The sequence below is a fragment of the Piliocolobus tephrosceles genome, chromosome 12 (genome assembly GCF_002776525.5).
Source record: "Piliocolobus tephrosceles isolate RC106 chromosome 12, ASM277652v3, whole genome shotgun sequence".
Lineage (NCBI taxonomy): Eukaryota > Metazoa > Chordata > Mammalia > Primates > Cercopithecidae > Piliocolobus > Piliocolobus tephrosceles.
This window is the reverse complement of record NC_045445.1, coordinates 19,453,679-19,470,586: the sequence shown is the minus strand read 5'-3', so window position 1 is coordinate 19,470,586 and position 16,908 is coordinate 19,453,679. Positions and strand designations below refer to the sequence as shown.

The 16,908-nt window shown below is 44.5% G+C and overlaps 1 protein-coding gene across 6 annotated transcripts in view; it reads right to left on the bottom strand.

Moving 5' to 3' along the window:
- The window catches only part of MOSPD1 (motile sperm domain containing 1), a 27,525-nt gene extending 11,076 nt beyond the window's left edge, over positions 1-16,449 (bottom strand). For all 6 annotated transcript variants that reach the window (XM_023198843.1, XM_023198845.2, XM_023198848.2 and 3 more), the window contains exon 1: positions 16,286-16,449. The gene's annotated coding sequence lies outside the window, so the exon portion shown is untranslated. The remainder of the gene's footprint in view (positions 1-16,285) is intronic.
- Positions 16,450-16,908: the final 459 nt, after the last annotated feature.

Below are 16,908 nucleotides of genomic sequence, written 5' to 3'. Positions count from 1 at the left end.
TCCCTCTGTAGCTCAGGCTGGAGTGCTGCAGTGAGTCGAGATCACACTGCAGCACTCCAGCCTGAGCTACAGAGGGAGACTCCGACTCAAAAAAAAAAAAAAGTCCCCAAATCACTTAAACATGCCTTTTGACTTTTTACCTTGACTTACTTATATAGCTTTTACCAAATTATGCAAAGAAGTTTATACATGCTCCTTTCATATTGAGGATTTCAGCCTATGATTAATAATCTAAATACTCAAAGGAATAAAGAAATCTTTCTCAAATTAATGACCCCCTTTCAAAGAGGTGAGATCAAAGGGATATCGCTCTTCTTAAACCTCAGATTTTTAAAAAAGTAGAATACATTAAGTATGGTCACAACTGATTTTGCATGAGTCCAGCAGAATTCTTAAAGACTAAAAAATAAACACAAAGTAAGTTTCCATGATTTCTGAAGAAAACCATGAGAATCACTTTTACGCTCGTGTCGACAATACTTTATTTAGTGCCTTCTTGGCAGCATGGGTGGGAGAGTTCTTTTAATCTTTCTTCTACTGAAACCAGAAACAAGCTAAAATGTCTTGAAAGGAGGCCGAATGACCACACATGCTAAGCAGTCCTTGGAATTTTTTTATGAAAATGTGTAGTCAGTAAGTAGGGCTTTGGCATGTGAGTGGCACTGTGCCTCTCCCTCCTACATCAAGTACACATGTTTTGTGAGAGCTATTCTCCTCCAACTTCAGAGGCTTTTTTAGATTCCCTCTGGGTTCTTGAATATGTTCCAGATAGCTGTAACTGACAGAAGTCTGAATGCCTGTTAAGTGTGATGTTTCTGTATTTATTTCCTAATCTCACTTTAATCAATATTCTTATTTACCAAGCACACCAAGTGTGCCTTTTTTTTTTTTAAGAGACAGGTCTCCCTATGTTACCCTGGTTGGATTTGAACTCCTGGCCTCAAGCAATCCTCCTGCCTCAGCCTCCAGAGTAGCTGGGACTACAGGCGTGCCCCTACAATTGAAACATAGCTTTTAAAAATAAAATGCGGCCGGGCGCGGTGGCTCAAGCCTGTAATCCCAGCACTTTGGGAGGCCCAGACGGGCGGATCACGAGGTCAGGAGATCGAGACTATCCTGGCTAACATGGTGAAACCCTGTCTCTACTAAAAAATACAAAAAACTAGCCGGGCGAGATGGCGGGCGCCTGTAGTCCCAGCTACTCCGGAGGGTGAGGCAGGAGAATGGCGTGAACCTGGGAGGCGGAGCTTGCAATGAGCTGCGATCCGGCCCCTGCACTCCAGCCCAGGCGACAGAGTGAGACTCCATCTCAAAAAATAAAAAAATAAAATAAAATAAAATAAAATAATGCAAAAGCTAAAATGTACAATCAGAGAAAATATCTAATTTTTACCCTGTAGATCACACCTTTAAAATAGACTATAAGCCATTTAACAATTTCAAGTTCAGGTTCTCATGCATTCAAAGAGAAACAAAACAAATGAATGAATGATTTGGTTTTACCAGCTACGGAGGCCCACATGCTCTGATTCTGATAGAGGCCTTTCCAACTTCTATCAAATAGGAGCTCTATAGTCATGTATGCAAATGTTTATTCTTTTCTTTCAGCTGGGTATCTATTATATACCAGGAACTATGTCAGAAGCTGAGCAGAGATACAAAGATGAATAATACACAGACTGTACTCTCAGAAGTTCAAGTCTAATTGACAAGCAAAAATATTGAAACTACCTCTATTATAATAGATGCTTATAAGCCTATCATGGTATATATGGTACTAGAGAATCAGAACACTACATAAATATTTCTACCTGTAAGAAAGGCCAGGAGTTGGCCGGGCACAGTGGCTCACGCCTGTAATCCCAGCACTTTGGGAGGCCGAGGCGGGTGGATTACTTGAGGTCAGGAGTTTGAGACCAGCCTGGCCAACATGGTGAAGCCCTGTCTCTACTAAAAATACAAAAATTAGCCAGGCATGGTGGCAGGTGCCTGTAATCCCAGCTACTTGGGAGGCTGAGGCAGGAGAATCACTTGAACCTGGGAGGCAGAGGTTGCAGTGAGTCAAGATCACACCACTGCACTCCAGCCTGGGCAACAGAGCAAGACTCTATCTCCAAAAAAAGAAAGGCCCAGAGTTGATATTTGAGGTGGTCTTTGAAGAAAAGAAGGGTACACACTTATGTGTTGAGGGGAGGGCATTCAGACCAAGGGAACAGCAAAGACACAGAAACATGAAGGTAAAAGGGAAGGCACTTAATGCATAAGCTGCTTCAGATCATTCTACTTTATTTCCATACTTTATAGCATGAAAGTAATTAACAACAGTGTCGGATGTGTTTTTGTTTTTTTGACTGAGCTGAAAGGGCCTATCAACATTTTATTAGTAAAGATATCTAACATTTGTATAAATCATAACAGATTATAAACTTTTTATTAATTACATAGACTGAATGAATTAATATATTGTATGTAAAGCTCTTGAATAACACTAAAGCCCAGGCAATGTTCTAAGTGTTTGTTGTTATTATTATTATTTAATTATAAAGAGACCAGACTGAGACAAAAACAAAAACAAAAACAAGGTCAAAGCCCAGTGCCGCGGTGGCTCACACCTGTAATCCCAGCACTTTGGGAGGCCGAGGCAGGCGGATCACCTGATGTCGGGAGTTCGAGACCAGTCTGACCAACATAGAGAAACCCCGTCTCTACTAAAAATACAAAATTAGCTGGGTGTGGTGGCGGGTGCCTGTAGTCCCAGCTACTCGGGAGGCTGAGGCAGGAGAATGGCTTGAACCCAGGAGGTGGAGGTTGCAGTGAGCCGAGATCACGCCACTGCACTCCAGCCTGGGCAACGAGAGCAAAATTCCGTCTCAATATAAATAAATAAATAAAACAAAAAACCAAAGAGCTGACAGACCTCCTGCCTCCTAGTCCAGTATTCTTTCCACTATACTGTCCGTGCACTTCAATAAAATAAAACTAAAGCTAGATGCGGTGGCTCATGCCTGTAATCCAAGCACTTTGGGAATCCAAGGTGGGAGGATTTATTGAGCCCAGGAATTTAAAATCATCCTGGGCAATACAGCAAAATCCTTTCTCTACAAAGAATACAAAAATTAGCTGGGGGTGGTGGAACATGCCCGTAGTCCCAGCTACTCAGGGGGCTGAGGTGGGAGGATCATCTGAGTCCAGGGATGTTGAGGCTACAGTGAGCCATGACAATGCCACTGCACTCCAGCCAGGGTAACAGACTGAGATTCTGTCTTAAAAAAAAGAAAATAAAATAAAACAGCACTAAGATTATCAAGTTCCTGGGTTTATAGAAAAAAAAAAAAAAACAAAAAACTAAGATTATTCTAAAAGACATCCGATTAAATAATTATAATTTTCCATTTTTATTTCTTCTACTCAAAAGCATACACATTTCTATTGGGATAATGTGCTCTCAGAAGTTTGATGTGTTCTCTCTTTTTTTTCAATAAAAAATGATAAATAAGCTATATAATTACTATCTTAGGAAGCATTAGGAAGAGACCATCCAAATTTGGCATCACAAAATTATATGCACCATCTCATTCTAAAACTCTGTCGAGATGAGAATTTAATTTAGGATAAAAAGTGGTATCTCTGATTTGTGAAGGATAGATTAATCAATAAATGTTGGCTGAATCAGGTATCTATCTGGAAAAAAAATAATTTATCCTTCACTCCTTAATCAGGGAAAATTCTAAACAGATACAAGTTTTTTTTTAAAAAAGTAAAATAAAAAAAAATAAAGTCATAAATACTCTAGAAGAAACAATGAGAAAAAAAAAAACAAACAAAAACCCTCAGGCTTTCTAACAATGACGTAAAAACAGAAACCGAATTGTTTTTTTTCACTTAGAAATTGTCCCTGGCCTGGCGCAGTGACTCACACCTGTAATCCCAGCACTTTGGGAGGCTGAGGTGGGAGGATCACGAGGTCAGGAGTTCGAGACCAGCCTGGCCAATATGGTGAAACCCTGTCTCTACTAAAAAATACAAAAATTAGCCGGGCATGGTGGTGTGTGCCTGTAGTCCCAGCTACTTGGGAGGCTGAGGCAGGAGAATCCCTGGAACCCAGCAGGCAGAGGCTGCAGTGAGCTGAGATCATAACACTGCACTCCAGCCTGGGTGACAGAGTGAGACTCCATCTCAAAAAAACCCAAAAAACAAACAACAACAAAAAAGAAAAAAAAGAAAAGAAACTGTTCCTGAAGGCCGGGCTCGCTCGGTGGCTCACGCCTGTAATCCCAACACTTTGGGAGGCCAAGGCAGGCGGATCACGAGGTCAGGAGTTTGAGACCAGCCTGGTCAACATGGTGAAACCCCGTCTCTACTAAAAATACAAACATTAGCTAGGCATAGTGGCGTGTGCCTGTAATCCCAGCTACTCGGAAGGCTGAGGCAGAGAACTGCTTGAACCCAGGAGGTGGAGGTTGCAGTGAGTGGAGATTGTGCCACTGCACTCCCGCCTGGGCAACAGAGCAAGACTCCGTCTTGGGAAAAAAACAAACAAATGAAAAACTGTTCCTGAAGACAGAAATAAACAGAAAATGATAAATTCGTCTGTATAACTTTTTAAACTCTGCATGGCAAAAAAAACTTTATAAGCAAAGCCAAAGGAACATTTGCAATTCATATCACAGGCAAGTTTCCCTACTATATGGAGGGCCTACATATTACTGAGAAAAAGACAACTCAATATAAAAGTATATTCAATTATTGTTTGTCAATTAAAACTAAAACAAAAAATTAGTAAACTATAATATTTCATAGAAAAGGGACATAAAAATTGTCCTTGAACTTACAAAAGGATGTTTAACTTCACTCACAGCAAAGGAAATCCAAACTAAAGCCATACTACAACACCACAATTTTTTACCTGTCCCATTAGTAAAACTCAAATTTTGACAGCATATGATGGGAGCAATCAAGCATGTGCTTACATTCCTTGTGGGGAGGTGAATTGGCATATCCACTATATGTGCCAAAATCAAATGCACATAGCCTCAGTTCCAGAGATTGTACATCTAGGGATTTATCTGGCATATATATTCCCCTTGTGTGAAGTCATGTAGGTGAAAGTTTTCTCTGCAGTGCTGAGGGTTAAATAAAATGATTTATGTGAAACAATATGGAACAGAACTTGGCACCCAGTAAAAGCTAGTTTTTTGTTGTTAATAGCAAAAGACTGGAAACAAGCCACACGAGGTGGCTCACACCTGTAATCCTAGCGCTTTGGGAGGCTGAGGCGGGCAGATCACCTGAGGTCAGGAGTTCGAGACCAGCCTGACCAACATGGTGAAACTCCGTTTCTACTAAACATACTAAAATTAGCCGGGCGTGTTGGCACACACCTGTAATCCCAGCTACTCAGGAGGCTGAGGCAGGAGAATCACTTGAATCCGGGAGGTGGAGGTTGCAGTGAGCCGAGATCATGCCACTGCACTCCAACCTGGGAGACAGAGTGAGACTCCATCTGAAGAAAAAAAAGAAGATTGGAAACAGCTCAACTGTCCATTAAAAGAGGATTCATTAAATAAAGTATAGTGTATCCATTCATTGGGATACCAGATATCAAGAGGAGACTCTGTGTAGTTAGAGATGGACTGATCTTCAAGAGGTAGTGTTAAGTGAGAAACGCAAGGAGCAGTGCAGTGTGTAACGCATGCTGCCATTTGTATAAAAAGGGAGATGAGGCTGGGCGCAGTGGCTCACGCCTGTAATCTCAACACTTTGGGAGGCCGAGGTGGGTGGATCATGAGGTCAGGAGATCAAGATCATCCTGGCTAACACGCCCGTCTCTACTAAAAATACAAAAAAATTAGCCAGGCGTGGTGGCGGGTACCTGTAGTCCCAGCTACTCGGGAGGCTGAGTCAGGAGAAAGGCGTGAACCCGGGAGGCAGAGCCTGCAGTGAGCTGAGATTGCATCACTCCACTCTAGCCTGGGTGACAGAGAGAGAGACTCTGTCTCAAAAAGGAAAAAAAGGAGCGGGGGGGGGGAGATAAAAGAATATGTAAACTTATTGTCTTGGATATAGGTGAAATTCTTTGGAAGGATATCCACGTTTGTCCCTGGAGAAAGAAGCAGGGGTGGGAGGAATTTTTCTCTGGATACCCTTTTGTATCTTCTGAATTCTGAAGTCTTTGAATACTTATTAAAAAAAAAAAAATTAAGTAACAACTCTACTAGGGCTTACTTTGAAAAAGGTGTCTGTTTTGAAACACAAGAGGGAATTTAGAAGCAATGTGAAAAATCTCTGTTAACTGTATTTCTAGTTTATAATTCTCCCAAAAACCTTAAACTATGGGCTAAATAGAATAATTTCAATTATTTAAAATAATTTACATGTAACAGAAACTCATAGTGAGAAAAAGATTTAAGATAACTTGCAAACTTAAGAACATGTATAACTCTAATGTGAAACTATTTGTTTTAAAAGAGTATGAAATGGTTCATAAATCTGACTGGGAAGTCAAAATTAACCACACAAATGCTAAACTCTCGGTTCTAACTTTAAGAAGTTAGTCGGCCGGGCGCGGTGGCTCAAGCTTGTAATCCCAGCACTTTGGGAGGCCGAGACGGGCGGATCACGAGGTCAGGAGATCGAGACCATCCTGGCTAATACGGTGAAACCCCGTCTCTACTAAAAAATACAAAAAACTAACCGGGCGACGAGGCAGGCGCCTGTAGTCCCAGCTACTCCTGAGGCTGAGACAGGAGAATGGCGTGAACCCGGGAGGCGGAGCTTGCAGTGAGCTGAGAGCTGGCCACTGCACTCCAGCCTGGGTGGCAGAGCAAGACTCCGTCTCAAAAAAAAAAAAAAAAAAAGAAGTCAGTCAACAGAGGTCAAAGTAGAAATTTTACTATCTTTGAATTATGGCATAGTAGGAATTCTTTTTCTTTTAATTTCAAAGCTTTCTCTTTGTGAGTTGAACATGTACACATTTCCCCATGAATCACGAATAGGCTATCTCCTTGTTACTATGAGAGAAGTGTTTAAGTGTTTAATAATACTTGAGCAATTTACTATTATTTCTTTTCCTATCTCTGTTCCCATTTATCACTTTTTTTTTTTGGGGGGGGGGAGACAGAGTTTCGCTCGCTACCCAGGCTGGAGTGCAATGTCATGATCTCGGCTCACAGCAACCTCTGCCTCCCGGGTTCAAATGATTCTCCTGCCTCAGCCTCCCGAGTAGCTTGGATTCGAGGTGCATGCCACCACGCCTGGCTAATTTTTTTTTTTTTTGTATTTTTGTAGAGACAGGGTTTCACCATGTTGGCCAGGCTGGTCTTGAACTCCTGACCTCGTGATCCGCCCACCTTGGCCTCCCAAAGTGGTGAGATTACAGGCGTGAGCCACCACGCCCAGCTTATCACTTATCTTGGCTAAGATATAAGCTGCCTCCTAAACTCCAACCAGTGGAAATTAGGGAAGAATTAGCACCAAGTCAATAGAGCAATATTAGCAACTGTGCCAAGAACATAATAAGGTGTAACACTTGCCTTGAATTGATAGTTTTCTGGAGACTAACACTTCCTCTTTGCTTGCAGTCCATATTACAAAATGATAAAATGCAAAAATCCTGGGGAAAGATTATATACTAAACTGGTAAAAACTTATTGCAAATCGGTTTACGAGGTTGCTTTCCAAAAGTCAAGTGCACACCAAGTCGGAGTTAGTTGGTTCCCACTCTTCTCATTTGACAGATGTGGGAAGCAGGCCCAGGATGGTTAAGAGACTTATCCAAGGTTACACAGGGTATTAGTGGCAGAACTCTGGTCTCCAGGCTTACACTTCCTTATACAGTCATCCCTTCTGTGTCTCAATTTCAAAAGTCCTGCCTCGGCCAGGCTCGGTGGCTCACACCTGTAATCCCAGCACTTTGGGAGGCTGAGGCAGGTGGATCACTTGAGGTCAAGAGTTTGAGACCAGCCTGGCCATCATTAGCTGGGCATGGTGGTGCATGCCTGTAATCCCAGCTACTCAGGAAGCTGAGGCAGGATAATTGCTTGAATCCGGGAGGTGGAGGTTGCATTGAGCCGAGATCGCACTACTACACTCCAGCCTGGGCAACAGAGCGAAACTCCATCTCAAAGCGAAACTCCATCTCAAAAAAAAAAAAAAAAAAAAAAAAAAAGTGCTGCCTCCCTGATGCTGATTACCACACATGCACTAATCTGTAGCAACTGTCCCTGCTCATCAAGAAGATCAGAGTTCTCAAAGGATGATCCAAAATTCAAGTCACAACTAAGTCTGCATTATCTTCGTTTGTGTTTCCTTTTCAGTTTTATAAGGAAAAATCAAGAGACAATTTCACTTACTGAGTTGCACACACTATTTTCCTGATGATGAAACAGCTATAGTTGTCAGGAACTATTCATCAGGACATTAATAATGAAGGCTTGCCGCATTCTTCCTCTCTGGACAGCAAAATTTTACTCATTTTTCAAAACCTAATACAAATTCCCCTTCCCTGGCTGGGAACAATGGCTCACGCCTGTTATCTCAGCACTTTGGGAGGCCGAGGCGGGCGGATCACTTGAGGCCAGGAATTTGAGACCAGCCTGGCCAACATGGCGAAACTAAAAATACAAAAAAATTAGCTGGGCATGGTGGTGCACACATGTAATCCCAGCTACTCGGGAGGCTGAGGCGGGAGAACTGCTTGAACCAGGGAGGCGGAGGTTGCAGTGAGCCAAGATGGCATCACTGCACTCCAGCCTGGGTGACAGAGCGAGACTCTGACTCAAAAAAAGAAAAAAAAATTCCCTCTCCCTGGGGCATTCCTCTACTACCATGATCTCCATCTCCACGGATCTCACCAATTTTATGATGTTATTTTGAATGTACTTACTGTATGAGTTGAATTCTTTTTTGAGAGATGGTTTTACTCTGTCACCCAGGCTGCAATGCACTGGCATGATCTCAGCTCACTGCAGCCTCAAACTCCTGGGCTCAAGTGATTCTTCCACCTCAGCCTCCCAAGTAGGTGGGACCATAGGTATGTGCCACCACTCCCGGCTAATTTTTTTTTTTTATTTATGTAGAGACAGGGTCTCCCTGTGTTGTCCAGGCTGGTCTTGAACTCCTGAACTGAAGCAATCCTCCCACAGTGCTGAGATTACAGGCATGAACCACTGAACCCAGTCAGAATGGAATATTTTGACATTTGTTTTGTGTGCATTAATTTTGACTCCTCAGTCAGATTTTAGGTATAATGCCATATTGTTTTTTTTGTGGGATGCTTTTGTTTTTTGTACCCTTCATAGGCCCAAGGTCAGTGCTGGGCACTTAGCAGATAGCTAAGAGCTTATCAGCTATCCTACAGATGTCTACTAATAACTGTCTCCTCCACTGGGAAACATTCCCCCCACCACTCGCTCGTCATAGCTGAACACACTTTGCCTATACAAGACAAGCAAGGGATCCTAATTAGAGGAGCAGTAAATCTTAGGTAGCTGCTCACCATGGGTTGGGGTAAGAGGAGAGCAGAGAGAATCAGCACTCCCAGTTGCCTCTCTTCCCCTCTTCTCCCCTCCCCTCCTTCTGTTTCCCTCTGATTTTCCCTGGCTCTTCAGTGCCTAACTGTGCCAGCAAGCATTGAGAAATCTGAGGGTCCAACACACTTCTGACCTCACAGGCAGAGAGTGCAGCTGAGATCTGGTGATACAGGAAACTGTGTTGTCTTCCTCCCCCGTACCAAAGGCACAGAACATCAATCCTGAATGAAATTATAAAGAAAACCTTATGTGTGCACACCACCTTGTGACCAGTTTGCAAACTACTTTGCCACAAAAAGAAGCATAAACACTCTGAGATATTCACACATGCCTGCTACTACCATCAATCCAGGGAGACCAGTACCCCAAAGTATGACGGTTTCTTTCCATTTTCCTCACTTTGCATTGACCAGAGGAAGGAAAAGATAAGACTTTGAGATAAACAGGAATCCATTTGACCACCCTAGATACAAAACTTATAGACCATTAAAGAGCACTGAAACCACTTTCATAGCATTTTCTCATTTGAAATAAGTGGTTCGAAGTTTGAAAACAGTTAAGGATGATTCAAAGTACAGCCTTCCCCCAGAAACGGGTGACGCATCTGCTTGGTCACAGTGTACCAGCTACTTAACTCTCTCTCCCTGGTTCTTGCTGTTTACTCTGATTAAGGTTCCCAGCTCCACCTTCAGGTCAGCTCCCTTTTATCTGGGCGTAGGGGCTATCTCCTTCTTCCATACTCTGTGCATTCCTTGCCAATGACCAACTAAATACTAAATCGTTAAGAGCGATCTGTTATTTTCCTTTAGTCTCATTAGTATTAAAACCTCCTTCCCTCCCACTTCATAAACTCAGTTGTCCTCCTCTGAATTCCCGGTATTATTTATTAGGGTTTTTAATTGCTGGCATTTTCCTAAAGTAACAAGTGACGTTCTAATGTTTACTTTCTACTTAAATGTTCATTGCTGAATATTTGGCACTTTTGTTTTTATATATTGTGTAGATTTTTGGTATGCTTTGCTATTTTAACTAATGGATTGACTGCTATAATTAATATGTAGTGATTGGCTATTCTATATTCAAGATTTAAAAGTTGAGTTGTATACATTTTAAGATTTAAAAAAAAGAATACCCTAATGTCTTTTTGAAAACACTTCAAGCCTGTAATCCCAGCACTGTGGGAGGCCGAGACGGGTGGATCACAAGGTCAGAAGATCGAGACCACCCTGGCTAACATAGTGAAACCCCGTCTCTACTAAAAAAATACAAAAAACTAGCCGGGCGAGGTGGCGGGCGCCTGTAGTCCCCGCTACTCGGGAGGCTGAGGCAGGAGAATGGCGTGAACCCAAGAGGCGGAGCTTGCAGTGAGCTGAGATCCGGCCACTGTACTCCAGCCTGGGCGACAGAGCGAGACTCCATCTCAAAAAAAAAAAAAAACACTTCATATTCTCAAATGTGTTATTTACAACCCGGTTATAAATAATGTGTTGTTTCCATGTTTTACAATATCTCCATATGTCCTCATTTTAAGATGTGCAATTCTCACAGCAAAATCCATATTATATGATTCTATATATGTTGCTACATGTAACGCTCAGAAGTTTTAGAATCACAAATTCACGGCCGGGCGCAGTGACTCACGCCTATAATCCCAGCACTTTGGGAGGCCGAGGTGGGCAGGATCACCTGAGGTTAGGAGTTAAAGACCAACCTGGCGAATCCCCATCTCTACCAAAAATACAAAAATGAGCCGGGCATGGTATGGTGGCGGGCGCCTGTAATCCCAGCTACTTGGGAGGCTGAGGCAAGAGAATCACTTGAGCCCAGGAGGCGGAGGTTGCAGTAAGCCAAGATCGCACCACTGCACTCCAGCCTGGGTGACAGAGCAAGACCCCGTCTCGAAAAAAAAAAAAAAAAAAAATCACAGATTCACTCAACAAACATTCCCTGAGCACTAATTATATACGAGGCACTGTGCTAGGGAATATGAAGACAAGATGAAAATATTTTGTCAGCCTTCCAAAAACTCAGACTAACAGGAAAAACAGATATACAGCAGTAAATTAGGATATGATGTGATCAGTGTTAAAACTGCTGATAGATATAAAGTGCTCTGGGAGCATAAAGAAAGTGATCATCTGCCTTAAGGCTAGTCTGCAGAAGTGGAGGGCTGGATGAATTCCAGGAAGAATGTGTGTAGAAGCATGAAAGGGATGCTTAAAATGAGCTTTGGCACTGCATATGGTTAAAAATAGCAAATACGGGGAGAGTGGCAAGAGATTCGGCTAGAAAGGTAAGTTGGAGGCAGATTGTGAAAGATTTTGTGAACGTTTGGGGGTTTAAACTTGATTCCCTATGCCAGTGGTTTTGGCTTGTCAGAAACACAAATTCTTGGTTCTCACCCTAGACCTACTGAATCAGAAATTCTGGGATTGGGGCCCAGCCATCTGTTTTAACAAGTCTTCCAGGTGATTCTGATCCACACTAAACTTTGAGAACCACTGCTGCAGGCAATAGGAAACCACTTAAGGGTTTTTCTTTTTTAAATATAGGGACAAGGTCTCCCTATGTTGCCCAGGCTGGTCTTGAACTCTTGGCCTCAAGCAACCTTCCTGCCTTGGCCTCCCAAAGCACTGGGGTTACAAGTGTAACCTACAATTGTGCCTGGCCTTAAGGATTTTAAGCACGGAACTGACCAATTAAGATTTGAAGTTGGAGAGGGGTTGCCATTGACCATTCAAGCACAACACCTGACTCCTGAGTAGTTACCATAAAAAATAAAAAAACACTGTTGAATGAATGTGGCAGGAAGAAATGATGAGGGCCTAGGCTAAGGCTGCAGGAATGGAGAAGAAACAGATTTTAGAGATGTTTTACATGTGACCCAATTCAACCAGGTGACTAGGATATATCCATACAAAGGTATGACTGAAATGGTTTTTATATAAAAGAAACCTGTAAATATATGGAATATATTGACTGCTAGGCTTGAAAAAGTGGTCCTCACAGAACCTGGAAAAACGGGAGGTCAAGAGCAAGTTCTTTGTGTTTCCATATAGTCAACAGCAAAGCTTGCCTTGGCTTGTACATGAGTCTTCTGGTCTGTTTGGCAGTTCTCCTCACTGAGTTAGCAAATTGCCATTCATGCTCATAGAAATCTTTTGAGTTTGGTTGGTGTGAATCAATCAGCGAGACTGACAATTTCTGGATGTGCCAATGAAATTTTGAACCTGGAATAGCTGAAAACCAGACATTGGTTCTGGTGATCTAACCAAGATACTGCTAAATTAAGACACTGCTAGAGCCTTCCTTTTTAAACAAATTCTAACTTCACCATTAATAACGTAGTCTGCCCAATTCAGGAAGAAGCTGGAATGAGTAAAAGAATCAGACTTTGTTCTCTGCCCTGAAGGTCAAGAAAGTCAACTGAAGCTGTTATTTCTAATTTTGGAGGCAGGATTTAGCTGAGGCCATCTTCAATTTCCCAATGAAGAGGTATAGGTCAACCTATATGGTTAATATACCTAATGAGAATTTTGCAGGATGCAATTCCTATTTTTCTTTTCTTTTCTTTTCAAGACAGAGTTTCACTCTTGTTGCCCAGACTGGAGTGCAGTGGTACCATCTCGGCTCACCACAACCTCTGCCTCCCGGATTCGAGTGATTTGCCTGCCTCCATCTCCTGAGTAGCTGGGACTACAGGTACGCGCCACCACGCCTGGCTAATTTTGTATTTTTAGTAGAGACAGGGTTTCTCCATGTTGGTCAGGCTGGTCTCGAACTCCCAACCTCAGGTGATCCGCCCGCCTCGGCCTCCCAAAGTTCTGTGATTACAGGCGCCTGCCACCACGCCCAGCTAATTTTTCTATTTTTAGTAGAGACGAGGTCTTGAACTCCCTCAGATGATCCACCTGCCTCAGCTCCCAGAGTGCTGGGATTACAGGTGTGAGCCACCACTCCCAGCCTTTTTTTCCTTTTTGAGACAGGGTCTCCCTCTGTCACCCAGGCTGGAGTGCAGTGGCATGGCCTCAGCTTAATGCAGCCTCGACCTCCTGGGTTCAAGCAATCTTCCCACTTCAACCTCTCGAGTAGCTGGGACCACAGGTGCCAAGCCACTATGCCCAGCTAATTAAAAAAAAATTGGCCAGGTGCAATGGCTCACGCCTGTAATCCCAGCACTTTGGGAGGCCGAGGCGGGTGGATCATGAGGTCAGGAGATTGAGACCATCCTGGCTAACACGGTGAAACCCCGTCTCTACTAAAAATACAAAAAATTAGCCAGGCGTGGTGGCAGGCACCTGTAGTCCCAGCTACTCGGGAGGCTGAGGCAGGAGAATGGCGTGAACCCAGGAGGCAGAGTTTGCAGTGAGCTGAGATCGTGCCACTGCACACTCCAGCCTGGGTTTTGGCCAGGCACGGTGGCTCACGCCTGTAATCCCAGCACTTTGGGAGGCCGAGGTGGGCAGATCACCTGAGGTCAGGAGTTCAAGACCAGCCTGGCCAACATTGGGAAACCATGTCTCCACTAAAAATACAAAATAAAGTTGGCTGGGCATGGTGACTCACACCTGTAATCATAGCACTTTGGGAGGCTAAGGTGGGCGGATCATTTGAGGTCAGGAGTTCGAGACCAGCCTGGTCGACATGGTGAAACCCTGTCTCCACTAAACACACAAAAATTAGCCGGGTGGCCAGGCACAGTGGCTCATGCCTGTAATCCCAGCACCTTGGGAGGCCAAGGCGGGTGGATCACGAGGTCAAGAGATCAAGACCATCCTGGCCAACATGGTGAAACCCTGTCTCTACTAAAAATAGAAAAAATTAGCCGGGCATGGTGGCAGGTGCCTGTAGTCCCAGTTACTCGGGAGGCTGAGGCAGGAGAATCACTTGAACCTGGGAGGCGGAGGTTGCAGTGAGCCGAGATTGCACCACTGCACTATAGCCTGGGCGACAGAGCAAGACCCTGTCTCAAAAAATATATATGTTTTTGTAGATATGTAAAATGTCCATATATTCCATTTTAAACTTCTTTAAAAATAGAAAAAGAATAGTAGCCAATTACTTTATTGGCCTATTAGGGAACGGAATCGCTTCTCTGATCATTTCTTAACTGTTAGTTTTCAGAAAATGGAGTTAAATGTAAAAGCTCTGTAAGAAAAAAAAAAAAAAACACTTGGGAAGCAAATGTACATAAACAATTTAAGGAAGAAGCATGCATTGTTTTACAGGGTATTTGTTTTATTGTCCATTTTTGCCTATAAAGGAGTAACTTTATACTGAATATTGTCCATTACATTTAATTATATATTATTATTACATGTATGGAGAATCTATCACAGCTATCCCTTACTAAGTTGAAAACTTCCAAAATTTCAACTCTCCTAGTATTTAGGTATACCTGTTGTTTTGAGAGTTCAAGAAATGCTTCAGAAACTAGTTTAATCTCGCATCCTGATTGGGTATGTAGACGTGAACAACTTGAAAGACACATTTGGCCCTGTTTCCTGTTTTCCAAACTTCCCACTACCAACTATAAGTATAATCTAAAAGTTGGTATCCACTCCGCATTCAATATCCTATATATAGTCTTTTCTAAGCAAAGAGATTTTCCAGTATTCAGAGGAAGTGTGGACAAGATATCCACCAAGAATATTAAATCCCATGTGTGCCTTGCCTGAAAAAGTAGACTTTCCCCTTTCTGTCTGGAATTCACATTAAGAACAGGACTGCTTTTTAGGCAAGATCCAAAGGACCCAATTTTTCACATTTGAGTCCTCTTCTTATCTCCCTCAAAGGTCAATTTTCACTTAGTATTTGTCCTCTCGTTCCTCGACGTGAGATCTCTCAGATTCCACTGGGGCAGATCTGCTACTTCAGCCAGAGAGGGCAGATGTCAATTACTTTCCTTCCAAGCGGGAAACTGCAGAACATTAAGGGCAGGAGGGCTGGAGAGGGAGTACAAAATGGACTGTCCTAGGACTTCAGCTCCACCTGATTGGGGCCCAGCCTTCCCAGCCCTCATCCCCACACCGGCCGCTCCATGTGAAACCGGTCATGTGAGCCTGTTTACAGCAGAGCAGCTGGTGCAACCATCAGGATCCGTGCAGAGGTCCAGGGAAGGGGAAGGAAACAGGCCACGCACCCCCTACACCCTACCCCATTATTCCAAGAAGGTGTTCGCTCTCCCTCCCCGCCTCTCCACCCTACTTTCATCTCCCTCCAGGCAAAGACAGCACAGCTGAGGCTATCCCGGGACGCCTCGCTCCAGCCCTGCCGATTTCCTTCCAGTTGCTCGCTGGGGCGACCGGCTGGGCTGGAGGAAGGGCGAGGACGATGTCACCCCAAACGGGGAGTCAACTTCCCTCCCCCAGCCCTCCTGGCTGCGTCCACCGAAGAGTTGTCCCTAGAGCCGCATCCCCTGGGCAACCGAACTCCGCCGAGCAGGCACCGAGAGGCTTCCGAGCCTGCCTTTGCCCGGGCAGGAGCAAGCCACACATCAGCTGGCCAGACCCCGGGGTCGGGCGCCGAGGGCGGCGGAGCCACTGCCAGTCACACACCGGACAGGAAAGGATCCCCTCCGTCTCCTCCCCGCCGCCCACCCGCATCCCGGCGCAGCGGAGCCCCGCTGTCAATCACACAGCCAACCTCCGGCTGTGGGGATGGGTCATTCTTTGGCGGGGGGCTCTCAGCCACGTAACTTCCACATTTTCCCGAAGTGAGAGGAAGTGGGTGACGGGACGGTGGGGGACTCTCACCTCGGCAACACCGGCTTCCTCGGAAAGCAGCTGCGACTGCTCCCTCCGCTCCTTTGTCAGTGTCTCTAGGCTGCACTGCCTGCTGGGATACCGGAGGACTCAAATGCCACCTCTCTCCGCCCTCGAGGATGAGCCGCGACTTGGGGGTGGGAGGTGGGAGGAAGAAGAGGTGGAGCTGGGGGCGGGGCCGGAGCCTGGGGCGGGGCTTTGGCCTTGCCACCTGGCCTCTTGGGGTTTCTTTCTTCATGTTCTAAACTTCTTCCTTCTCTGTCCTCGGATCTGCCCCTCCCCTCCCGCCTTCCCTTGAAGAGACAGACTGGAGGCTCTCACAGAGGGCCACCTCTCTCTGCGCTCGTTAGGTAGTCCCTCTTGCCTCCTGTCCTGTCTCACTCTCCTGCACACACGCACCCAGTGAGTACTCAAGGCTAGTGGCTTCTATTCATACTTCTGAGACATGTCTTGTTGACTGCCTCTGGCTCCACCCCATCCTCAGAACCTGTTTAGGCCCCATGACTTTTTGCCTGGATTCCTTCAGTAGCCTCCTGTTTGGACTCTGCTTCCACTCTTACCTCAGTCTAAACCATCTCCCAGAAAGCAGCCAGAGGGATCGATCTAAGATGTAC